This window comes from Argiope bruennichi, chromosome 4 (genome assembly GCF_947563725.1).
Source record: "Argiope bruennichi chromosome 4, qqArgBrue1.1, whole genome shotgun sequence".
In the NCBI taxonomy this organism is placed as follows: Eukaryota; Metazoa; Arthropoda; class Arachnida; order Araneae; family Araneidae; genus Argiope; species Argiope bruennichi.
Window position 1 is genome coordinate 100,822,871 of NC_079154.1, and position 13,885 is coordinate 100,836,755.

General features: G+C 28.0%; 1 protein-coding gene across 2 annotated transcripts in view; it reads left to right on the plus strand.

Moving 5' to 3' along the window:
* Positions 1–432: 432 nt before the first annotated feature.
* LOC129965452 (solute carrier family 41 member 1-like) overlaps positions 433–13,885 on the plus strand; it is a 32,095-nt gene continuing 18,642 nt past the window's right edge. The window contains exons 1-2 of one of the 2 annotated variants that reach the window (XM_056079325.1): positions 433–587; positions 6,204–6,325. The gene's annotated coding sequence lies outside the window, so the exon portion shown is untranslated. Of the gene's footprint in view, positions 588–6,203; positions 6,326–12,654; positions 12,936–13,885 lie in introns of those variants that run through there. The other variant, XM_056079324.1, reaches the window with a different exon arrangement.

A 13,885-nucleotide genomic window follows, 5' to 3' on the forward strand; every position in this document is an offset into this window, starting at 1 on the left:
TACAATATTTGTGATATCTAGTTTTCTTAAAATGCTTTAAATGAATGCAGGAATGACGCTGCAGAAAAGTGTTTTGTCAACATTATTGTCAATGCATGGTGTCACACACTAGGAAATTCTACGCAATGGTAACTAACACATTACCCGAACTGGTAAAGTGCAGCCCACAACTGGTTGAATTATCATCACCTTTGAATTTTGATTGGGTGAACACTTGAACACCATTCATAGTTCAAGACCAAAGTAAACATCGAAACTGAGACTCGTAGTCCGATTCTTGAGTTGAATGATAAGACTTGAATTTCTTTCTATTTCGAGTTTATGGTTTTGAGTGCATCTGAATGACGTAAGAGGAAAAAAAAGATGCAATCATCGAATAGGTAAGAAAGCATGGGAGCAACTGGTGTTGTGTATTGACAACATGGAAGACAAAGACTTTTATCTGATGTCAGAAAATTTATAAAAACTGCACTTGCTTTTGCATCAGCCAGTTTAGGGTTCTTAAAATAAAATGGTTTTTGGAAAGGTTTTTACAGCAAAAAGGTAGCGATGTCGGTTTTTTAGTTATCATCGAACAAAATATAGCGGTAAGCTTCTTTGTGTTGTTATTTATTTATTTTTATCCTTTTATTTAATTATTTTTTGCTAAATGGAAAATTTCTAGATTATTTATTGATATTTTCGAATTTAAAAAAATGTGTATATTTCATCTCAAAATCCTTTTATACTTTTAAATTTATAATTTTTTTAAAGAATTTCACATATTACACTATTATTGCAACTATTATAAATATATTATTATAAAACACAATTTAAGTTTCTAAAATTCTTTTTAAATGCATTGAAATGTTGACTAAAACAAGAACTTTGTTGTTCACTTTTATTTCAATAAGCAAATATCAATTCAATTTTTGGAAAAAAAAAAATTTGCTGACTAAAAGTACTAAACCGTAATAATTCTACCTTTAAAATTGTACTCTTCTTATACTTATATATGTGCATTTATAATTAGTTTGCTAAAGTATTGTTTTCCTTCAAAATTAAAATCCCGTTTTCTCACAAAATTTCTACAACACATATCCATTTCAATATTAGGTAATCTATTCATTATTTTAAAAATTCGTCATTGATTGAAAATATTCAGTTCAAAGCACAAGCATTAAACCATAACCTCTGACATAATCAGAAATAATTCTGAAATAAACAATAAACATGTTTCCGCAGATAAATACAAGATTAGAAACTTATAATCGATTGACGTAAATGGTTCAAGATTACTCTGGGAAACTATCAATCAAATTATTAATAGACTTTTAGAAAAATGTACAGTAAATGATAATTATTGTCTACATGAAAGCAACTAAACGAACGAAGTTGCAATGAAAGCCACTTTGATTTTTAAAAAATCACCTTCCAGTTGCCAAATTTATAATAAATTTTATAGATATATATATCACCTTATATTAACGTATACTTCAGTTTTTAGTTGTTTGGTATATTACACTTTAAGAATAATAACATTTTTCAGGAAAGGGTTTTCTCTATTTGAGATCATTATGTCAATTGCCAATATTACCCTCTTCTAATAGTAATATTGATTGTTTTAATACCACTTGGTCTAACATATTGAACAAGTACATGATGAAAGATTCGTGATAAAGAAGAAATATAACTAAAGAAGAAATATTTGTCGTTGAAATCAATCTTGAAGCACTTAGGATCTCCTTGCCCTGAATCAGGTGTGCGTTCTTAACATTCTTTGTCATGAAGCATAACATCTAGAAACACCAGAGCAGATATTTGATAATAGGTTGTAAATTACATACTTCCTACAACAAAAAATCCATAATAAAATATATTTATATTGCTGCAATAAAGTGCATTATTGCGCAGCGATTTCGTTATGACCTGAGTTACATAAACCTCCGTTTTCATTATTTATTGCAGTAGTGGAAATAATATCGCGACCGTATCGCATTGCATAATATCATCAGAGCAAATCTGAACAAGTGTTGGAAAAAAAACTTAGTAAAATGCGTTGTTAATTGACAGGCGAGTAGACAACTAAGCCGAATTGGAGATTTGTTGATGGACTGAGAAAAGATCGGTCTCGTAAACAGATCTAAAAATGGTGTAAGCTACAGTAGTTCAGATTACTCAAAATTTGTTTGTTATATATGTACATGAACACAATATTATTAGAAGGTCATTAAATTCGTTCATATCAATTATAGAACCTTTAATAGTCAACTGATTCAAACTGAAGATTTGTTGATAGATTGAGAAAAGACTGGTTCTGTAAATAGAAAAATCTTAAATTCTCAATGATGCAGATTTTGCGGAATTTTATTGTAGCATATGCACAAAACAAATCGATCTGTAATTATATATTTTCCTTACTGTAAAAGTAATGTCCTTTCCCTATATATTTATTGAAATAAAGAAGGGGGGACAAGCTAAACGCTAAATATGCTATTATGATATCTAATGGTATCAATGGTATCACATAAGCAGCATCTTCCCTATAAAATAAAAACTGTGCTGAATTATTTGTTGCCAGAAGTCTCATAACAGAATTTTACGACTAGACACTACAGGTATGAAAACTAGATACCACGAGGTTAGTGCTCCATATGTGTGTCCAAGGTCAAATCTGCTCGTTCTGCCACTGAGTGCAAGTTGGAGGAAGGGATGGGGATTCAGTTTTCATTGTTGGCATCTTGCAAAGATTCAATATTATGAAGTCCTTCCAAAAATAGTCACCGAGTTACTTCAAATCCAAACATTTATCATCTGAAATAAAGAACAAGCTGTTCATTGGCTATATAAATGTAATATACCATACACCATAAATTCCTGAGATGTTCTATGAGTAGTAAGGTTGAAATTAGAGGTTGATGAGAGGTATTAAAGTTGCAAATTCATTAACCACATGTTTGAAATGATTTTGATACTCTTTATATTAGTGATTTCATTATTATGTTGGATGTTTTCGAAAACGTTTAAATAAAACAAACTTCCTTCAATGAAAATATTTAATAATTATTTTTATAATGAACATTTTTATTGCACATTGTTTACTTAATACATCGGTAGGATTTCTAAGCCTGATTAACACCCCCCCCCCGACAATTTTTTTTTTTCTATTTTTGTGACAGCAATTGGCAAATTGAAATTTTTCAATAATTTTATGATTAAGAATGTCACTTTATACTTCATCATACTGAATTTACTTTCCCATAATTGATCTTTTTATTTTCTCTTTCCTGCATTAGTTATTTCTTAAAATTTCTTAAAAAATTTCTTAAAAATTTTAATTCTTATTTTCTTTTTAATTTCTTAAAAAAATTTCATTTGAAAATCTACAGAATAAATTATGCTTTTTCAAATAACGTTTTTAATTTCTTTATACAAACTGTTATCGAGCTTTTTGATTTCAATATGATATTTTTATCAAAAAGTTCTCATTACTTTTAATCCTTTCTACTTATAAACATTTTAAATTACAGATGGATCAAAGATCCGTCAATCAGTTTTGGATAAAGTCAATATTCACAATTTCTTTCTTTAAAACATCATTTTTTTCGTCGAAGTTTCAGATAGAAATATATTTTGGAGCTTCAATATATATATAAAATTAATAAGTTATTTTACAATAAGTTTATAATAATATTAATCATAATTTATATAAATTGCCGCGGGAAATTTTCAACGAGTAAATAATTTGTCATCATATATGAATACTGTGTCATAATGTAAATAACATTTGTATTTTTCAGAAACCACAAACAAGGTAAAGTGCATACTAGCCTATTGATCAACATACAATATTTAACTTTGATTATGAACATATGTGAAGTTATTAGCTATAATTCAATAGCATTCTGCGAAAGATATTCCACTGCATTCTAAAGGGGAAAAAATCATGTTTATTTTCTGATTAAAATATTTATTCCTTTGAAACCAAGCACATGCGATGCACCGTTCCTGCTTTATCTATGAAAGTAACACTGACATATGGTGTAATACACATAAATCGAAAAAAATTGATAAATATTTTTTTTACTCTTTTATCTATGCATTTTTAGTTCATGTCCGTTGAAAACTATTTCCCAGCTCTCTACTTGCAATAAAATTTTGTTTTCCATACATACAAAACTTTTGTGCAAATATAAACAAATAAAATAAAATTTAAGTTGAAATTTATCTATCAATATGCCATTAAAAAGCATGAACATGCATAATTTATAAAGCAATAAATTATAATAATGAAAAAATATCACATCGAGTTGACAGAATGGGCTTTGAGTTTATTTATGATATCCATTTATATTCATAAATCGGATTATATTCTTCTTCATGAACATGCTTTTTCCATAGATGCATATCCATATATCTTACTAAAGTATTACACGTGGCATCAATAATGTTTACTATCTTACTTTCTATTTCTTTCTATCGATCTTTCTATTTGATTTCTATTTCACGTCATAAGATATGCATTATGAAAATGATCGTTCAAAATGCTCTACAAGACAGACAGACCAATAGTCAATCAATATAACTCCAAACTACATCTTGCGAATAAGCGCTCACTAAGAAAGAAATTTTCAATGTTTAAAATAAATATTTTTAATGAATACTAATCAAAGATGTAAGGGTTTTTTTTTCTCAATAACTTCATGGAATATTATTTCATCAAATCCATTCTTGCATTATTTTAAAATTCAAAACAATAATTATGTTGATAATAAACTTTTCAGTAATTCCAGTTTCAATACTGTATAGTTTTTCTCTAATTTTCATGAGGTTTAAAAAATACTTTTAAATATATTTCACAACAATACTTTTCATTACTTAAGTTAATGTATTTATACTTTAGTGTATATGTCCGTGCAAGTTACTGCTGCTATATAATTAAAATTTAAAAATAAAATAAAAAGTAGGTGCATCAAACTTAAAACAATGCTATGCTGCTGCGTTTCAAAATAAAGATTACTGGCTGTTTATTAATCACTCGGCTGTTTATTAATCAAAATGATTTAAATGAAGAATATGGATTAAATTTTTTAAAAAATAATGAAAATTCGAACCTCTAGTTCAATACATGGCAACATGATAATATTATAGGCCTATTTCGTTTTTCATTATTCAGTTTTTAAAATTTAATCTTAATTATAGTTGCAATATCATGCAGAACAAAAAAAAATTCTTTTAATTTCGTCGTAAAATGCTTGAGTACAAATTTAATAGCTGAAATAGCGAAAAATATTTTTTTAAATATGCAAACTATATTTATTAAAATTTGTTAACAATTACAAAAAGAATTTAATGGAAATGAAATTAATATTAAAGGAAAAATTTTGAATTTTAAAGCAGCGCAAAAGTATACGTGTGCGTGCCGTGCGCGCTATATTATATAAGTAGAGTTTATTGGGTTGTGGGCTTTATTTGTATTTAATTTTTAATTTAAAACCTAATTAAAATTTTACGAAACCCGTTTTTAGTGAGTACTTACAAACCTAAGAAATAAATGATAGTTCTAAATCAAATCGATTAAGTAAATTTTGATAGATCTATGTCTAACAGTCTATTTTATTGAGTGATTTTAAGTTTTTTTGTATCAAGGATACCGAATTTGCAAATTGCAGATTACTTCATGAGCATTATGATGTTTAAATATTAAAATTGACCAGTGTCCTTATTTAGACAGTGGTGAACATGAATGAGAAGAAAAAAGTTATGAAATGATTGTGTTTTCAACTAGCAACTAATAGACCAATATCAGTAACGGATTTCTCACTGTAATGGTATAGACTCCTAAAGCTTTTCCTGACTTCCTTTTGAGCTAAACAAGAATGTGGGCCAGTTATCGTTGCAAGTTATCCAAGAAAGCAAAAATCCTAGAATTCAAATTAGAATTCAATCAAACTTGTTCTTCAGATATTATCAAGGTGTTTCAAGATCGTTTTAGCCAGCAAAATATGCCTCAGTCCCCCTTTTCATGTGTTCTTAACACATCAGTTCGATTTGCCATATTAAGACAAAATGGAATTGAAACCCTTCAAATTCTGATTTTTTTTTCTACTCTCACTTCCATAAAACTTATATTTCCCAAATGAAATTTCTTGTTAAAATAATTTAATATTTCGTTTCAAATTTTATTGAATTTTTATTATAAACATTTTTTTTATATATTTCAGATAGAGATGTAACACTTCAGTGTCTTCGTCTTATTTTTTAAGACATTATCTCACTTTTAACAGTTGGTCGTTGTTCATAGAGTCCATTCCAATTCTTGGAATCAATGTAAGATCTGAATCTGGTAAGTACACTTACATTTTTTTTAAAATGTCCAATTGATGATGTAGAATTTCATGAGATAATGTTTATTAAGCAAATCAATAATAATTAAACCTTAAAAATTAAATTGTTAATTACCTTTTTAATAAGTAATATCTTTATGAAATACATAAAGCTTAAAAATATAAAAATTATTTATGATGTTTTTTAAATTTTGTTTTATATTCTCAATGAAAAATTTAAAATATTTCTTTAGTTTTTTTTTAATTGGTTCGATTTATTTTCTTCACTGAGCCTTATTCAGATAAATCTCAGGTATAAATTTGTCAGTTTAACATATTGATTTATTGCAAAAAGCAATTTATGATGGAAACGCTCTGTTTTGACTATTTGACGTTCCATTGATAGGCGTAGAAAAATCAATAAAATTAATAAATCAAAATATATTGCCCCGTCAGGCGTTAAATTCCCTTTCAAATATTACACATCTTTTGTCAATGCGTTTAATTTTCGTGTGCATTTTTAAATATGATTTTTAAAAAAGAAACATTCATGAATTAATGTTAGGCGGAGGGGAAGAAGATACAAAAACAAACTAAATCAAATAGGAACTTAAGATCAGAGATGTCGCCGGTATTAACTATAGTATGTAGTCAAGAGTAATATTTATTTTAAATTCTTCCGTAACATAGTTCATAGTATGCAGCTAATTTAGTATTACGACTGGATGTATAAAATGTTCAAATAATTTATGTTCCTATCTTTCTAAAAAAACCCATTGTCTAATGACAATGTCTTTATCCTATGGAATGAAGCATCACGTAAAAGGAACAACAAAGTAAATAAATTGTTTTAAAAAAATTCCTGTATTAGTAATTAAGTTCCTTTCCGCTTTTCCAAGGGATAATTTCAATTGTCAAAAGTTTTAAACCCATTTGTAAGGGGTTTTGTATTATGAAAATTTCGTATATTATTGCCAAATCTTTCAGTATAATTGTGGAAAATTACTCGCTATTGAGAGAATGTACGTTTTTTTTTTTTTTCTTGTACACGATGTATGAAGTATGGTAATCGTCAAAAAATTCTAACTAGAAATTTTGACGTATCTCCTTGTTTTAATCTCCCTGAATCCGAAAAAGGCATTATTTCTAGCTGTCCGCTTTGATCTAGACGGCTGAAATTTGGTACATGGAATTACAATCAAATTTATACATGTCTTTTAAATTTTGAACAATATCTCTTCTCAGGAAGTGTGTCTGTCTGCTGTTCGATTGTAAATAAAATCGACGCACATGCAAAATGCATATTCGCACAATAGATTCAGTAAGATTCAAGTCAGATATTTATATTTCGTAGCTATAGTTCATTTATACTATTCAAGGTATTTTCGGCCTTATCCAAGGTCAATATTTTTATGCGAGCAGATGGGTATATAATCCTAATTGAAAAGAATGCAAGAAAATTTTGAGGAAACCTTCTTTGCTGGTTTCTCTCTCTCTCTCTCTCTTCTCATTTTCTTTATTTTTTCTTTTAAAAAACCCTACCATCTTTGGCTTTGTTGCATTGTAAATCTAAAATACAGAAGAATTTCTTATGTAAATGAATTGCTGAAACAGTTATAGAAATGAAGCACTTTATATTTGTTTGGAGGCAAAACTTCATCGAAGTCTAATTTACTTATCCTATTAAATAAAATTGGTGAAATTCAATCAATTCAGCTAATTATATCGCTATTATCACGATAAATAATCAATATCTTTCTACATTATCTCAATTATATTTATTAATATCAGATCATTCTGAGCTTTTCTTAAAGCTAAAGTCATTGTTATTATTCTAGAATGAGTCTAGAATATTCTACAAATCTCTAAATGCATAACTTTTTGAAGCCATAGCAATCATGCGGCGTTCCGCACGTGAAGCTTGCTGATAAGTCACTACAGCACTTCATATATGTAAACTTGTTATTTACTTAAAGCACTTGTTCCTTACACGTGTAAGATTTGTGAAGATTTGCTGAAAGAGTACTCGAAATAATCTCACAATTTTTAATAAACATTTTCCATTAATAATAATTATACTCTTATGTATTATTCTTTGTATTGAAATCAACAACGTAAACTGATTGCAATAATCAAATATATATTTATGAAATACAATTTGAGGCTCGACGAAAAAAAGAGGGAATATGATATTCACGTGATTAAAAGTAACAAATGAATAATATATGTTTTTAAGTTGCCTCATTCTAATTTTTTCAATTTACATTTCTGGCATCCTGACTTTCAGAAACAATTATAATAATTTATTATTTATTCACTAATTAAGAGTGATTTAGTTCTCTTTATTGCATGCAATGCCTTTTAATATTTACTTTAATTTCAATTTAACATTAAACCTATGGCGATTGTTGAACTGATTATTTTCTAGTAACATTTTCAATGTATTAATACAGTGATATTTTAAATGCTAATTTTAGTACAAATATTAATCAGATATCATAAATCAGCTGTCAAATATTTATATAATTTTTTTAAATGAATGTCATGAATTGTTCCGATTTCCTTTTATAATTAATACAAAGAGAGCTAGCGTTTTTAATGAATTACTTTCCAACACTTTAACCATAAATCGACTCTGACCTGTGAAATTATCGTTTCCCAATGACAGTTTTAATATATTGCAGAAATGTCGATATCTAAGCGGTAATTTTGGTTCAGATTAATTATTTATCACACCAAGTTCATATTATTTTCTAAATACTATCAGAAATTTGCAATAAATCAATTTCTACTTTTCTTCCACTAAGCGAAATCTTATTTAATACTTATTTTGTAATAAACCGACAAAACAAAATCGTAATTTAAATTTTATCCTTTTCGGCCAGTCTGTTTGATCGAATCGCGCTCGAGGACCAATCGCACTGAATATTTGCCTTGTAAACTACTTGATCTGCTTTAAATTTAACTACGAAAGTCAAAAATCTTCTAGATGGTGTAATATGAAATCGATGCAGTAGGATCGTGGATAATATGTCCCACATATCATCTGAGGTACAGTACAAAATGATTAATTTTGTCCTAAAATAAACCTTTTGGCCTCCAACTTACAACTAAATTGGTTAAAATTACTTGACTTACAACTAAATCAATAACCCCATGACAATTTAAAATTGCAGTAAGACTATTAGGAGCTAAAATAATTTCAAATGAAAAGTGATTGTTAAAACTCCTATGATTTTTTTTATAGAAAGGTATTTCAAAACAAAAAAAACTGTTTGAAAGAAAAAAATTTATAAATCTTAAGCGTATTTGAAATATTTCTTGTTAGAGTATTGACGAAAATTTTTTGAAAACTCTAAAACTCATGGAAAAAATTTTATTAGCATTTCCTATGAAATCATTTAATTGTTATGTATCTCCTTACTCATTTATTACTAAAAAAAGTTTTTTATTAAATATTATTATTAGAAACTGAATAAAAAATTCAGCTGTAAATGATCTTTTAATTATTTTTCGATATCATGTCATGAGAGAAAACTCTTGTCATTTTTAAACCCCAAATAAAATATCATCAAAGTTGGAACTCATTATAAAATCGTTCCCTTGTTCAATGATATCAAAAATACTTCATTCATAACGCCTTCCAAAACAAAGAACTACTGTATGTAAATTATTCTTGATACGAACACGATCCATAGACTATTGCAACAACAAACCATTATTCTGCGACGTTCTTGAGGGTCTTTCTTGAGTACTGTAGAGATACAAGGTCCAGGAGTCAACATTTGTGTCTAAGAAAGTGAAGGAGGGAACATAAGATAAAACTGAATTTCTTCTTGTCAGGTCTGCGTCTTTTAAGATAATCGAAGAATCGGAATTGCTACCTGAAGTTGCATAAGAAACAGGTGTTGTGTAATCTGAATGATTTGCGATTATTCGTAAACAGTAGTGTATTTATCATACATGAAGTTACCATCATGTATGATAAATACACTAAAATTTTCAAATAATTTCGATTTATTTTTATCTCAAAAATAAGAAATTTATTCACTGTCATTTTTTTTTACTTTCTTGGATTCAAAGTATGCGAAAATAAATATTGTCATAATCAGCAACTTCAGCCTAGGGATTTTCATGAATTCCCACGTTTTTAGAGCTCTCTGATATCAAGAGAAACGGTTTTTTTTTTATTTAACTGTTTAGTTTATGTCTCTAAACTCGATATGACAAAGTTCAAATGGTTAGAAGGAATTTCGTATCAATTTTGTAAACAAAATTATAAATCACAATCAAATGTTGGACAAAAATCAAAAAAGGGTGTGAAAGCATAAGCGTTTCGTAAACATTTAACTTTCATCGACATACAAGAATTCATCACTCTTCGATATTACTTTTTTATAGAAACATTAAAAAAGAATTCTAAAAATTAAGTTTACGAAAGTTTAGCTCAATTTTTAAATTTGTTATTTTTTTTTATATGTAAAGCATATAAAGAGCTAAAGTATACAAATCCTGTAATCTCTAAAACATTCCATGGCCAGGGCTGACGAATCTCGAAATTTTAGATATATTTCCTCAAATCCAAACACAACTTTGGAATTACATCTTTCTGCTTATGAACATGGTAACACGGAAAGGGATAGACGAATGAAACTTAATGCATGGTTTTAATATTAAAATTATATTTTTCTGTTAAATTTTGGAATCATTCCGTAAATAGCAAGTGTGTATGCATTTGAACTCAATAACTCGAAAAAACAGTAACATAGACAGATGTAATTTTGCGAATAGCCTTGAAATAAAATTTGTAAATTTTGTTAATATTAAATTTTGTTAAATGTTAAAATTTGGGAATGTTAAAGTTTGGGGGAAAAAAGTTAAATTTTGGGGAGAAAAGTCCATGAATGATTGCCAGTAAATCATAATAACAAATACCAAAATCTCTTCAAGATCACGCAATAGTTAAGACCAAAATGTCACTCCTCAAAATCAGCCTAAATTATTCCTTCATAATTGTTATAATCTGCAGAACCAACGAACCACACAAAGCGAACGAAACCAAAAAATCTATAGCTTCTGTCAGGGTCTTGTTGTTTTGATTTCTCACAAAGGAAATCAAAACAACAAGACCCTGACAGAAGCTATAGATTTTTGATTCTATTATGTTTGTTTATATGCTTATGCATATCATATAGATGTTTACAATGTTAGTAATCCATTTTCTCCTTCTTTTTTTTCTCTTCAGTTAGTAATCTCTATATGGCTTAAATACAGCTAATAGCCTCAAAAATGTAAGGAAATTGCGTCTTTAAACATTAACATTCCTCTGTAAGTTCAACCCATTGACACCAATTGTTCTTTAGTATTTTTGTTCCCTTCATTTAGTTATTACTACGAAAAAAAAAACATTAAATATAGTCTTGCAGGATATGACACCAACGAGATTCTTTGTGGAAATCCCTGGATGGTTTGTTGTTTCTTTCTTTCTTTTTTCCTCTTCTTTACTTTCCATCTTGTGCTTATCCTACTGGTTAGATAATTCAGCGTTATAGGCGTCGGGAACGCAAGATGGCGTTATGTTATGTCTATCCGTGTATATATGGAAGTATGTTATGTTTATACGTGTATATGTGGAAGTATGTTTTGTTTATACGTGTATATGTGGAAGTATGTTATGTCTATGCGTGTATATGTCGAAGTATGTTATGTCTATGCGTGTATAAATGGAAGTATGTTATGTCTATGCGTGTATATGTGGAAGTATGTTATGTCTATGCGTGTATAAAGGGAAGTATGTTATGTCTATCCGTGTTGGTTAAAAATACAATTAGTTGTATAATCAAAATGTAGTACATAATCTTGCTACCAAAATTGTTCATCTATATCAAAATTTTATACGTAGTCAAAAAAGTAGACATGCAAATTGGATTCTACTGTTTATCTAATCAAAAATAACACCATATTGCAAAAAATATTGAAAATCCTGAGAAAAACATTAGTCTTCGAATAAATTCTTTTGACTCAGTATCATTCGCATTCCATCTGTTAAACGAAAGCTTGTAAAAATTGAAATATTAAAAATCAAAAGTATTCAGATTACTAATTTAGTTCAATGTCCTAAAGATTTATTTTTATATATTTATCGCAGATACATCTAGAACAAATACAATCATGTTTTATCAATTAATTCACTAATGTGCCTTTGACTAAAACGCATCCCGAATGCGTTTCTTTATGCATCCCACTTGCGTCAATGGGAAAACAAAAAGTATCCTCAGCGAATCACCTGGACAACCTGATAAAAAATAACTCCGTGATATCTCTTTATCTTTCTTCGCTCTTAAATTTTCCATCGGGAAAGATCAGTTGAAATTTATACCTCTTTACCGTTGGTTCGGTTTTCATAAGTCTCTTTTTGATATTATTCAGATGGTCCAAAAGCGTTCTCGCCCGTTAAATCGCTTTTTAACTTCTATTGAAAAAGCAAGAGAACAAGAAACACTTGATCCTTCAAAAAAATTTGCATACTGGGAACCATAAACGTTTCCTATTTTCTTCTATAATTTAATTTAGGTGCGCCTGTAGGTTAGTTTAGGTTCTTTTCTTTAGTTTCAGAACGAACTTCGTTAGGTATGTATTATGTTGTATTTTTTAAATATTTTTTAACGTTTAAAAATATAATTAGATAACATTATTATTAAATATATCCAATAATATATTCATCATATGCTGCATATAAATCAGTTGCATAAGTCGAGAACATATTAGATTAACCTCACATTTTAGGATTTATTTTTATTGCTAAAGTTAATTTTTTTTATTTTAAAATTTTAAAATTTGTCCAAATTAATATTATTCTTACAGAACTTTGAAAATATCAGGAATTTTTGTATGAGAAAACTATTAACTACGATATATTAAAACGAAAGAATTAATAAACAAACCATATTCATATACAATTTTCGTTAAGTAATGAAATAATTTTGAACTCTTATTCTTCAAATCTAACCAAAAACGAGTGTTATATTTCTTCTACACATATCTTCTTTATAAATCGTATATCAATCATACGTTCCTGTCTTTTTAAAATGTTTTGTTGTTTCCGAAATTAACTTGCATCAAAATGAAAGTTGCAAGTACAATTATATAGTTCATGAAACCTATTCAAACCTAGTGACTGAAGTAAGCCTTTTGCAGCCTTAGAAAGCACATCTTGTGAGAGTTGTTTGTTTAAAAAACTGATCGAATTAATTTTACATTTTAGCGTATTTTTAACTTAATCTAACTGCTAATGATTTCTTTTATGCTGATTTTTTTATTTTAATAACTTTAAGAAAATGCATGTTTATTTGCTTATTAAATTTCGTAATTAACTGAACCACGTTCGTGTACAATATTGTTTTAGTATTAATAAACTAATGAAAGTGATAAAACTCATAGGAATCTATTAACTTGAAAAATTGGTACTATTGTCTTAATATTTTAAAATTCATAGAATCTAATTTATTTGGTAACTTGACTGATAACATTTTTTATCGGCCTACTTTTAGACTCCCTCCTTCTGTCCGTCTTCCTAGTTA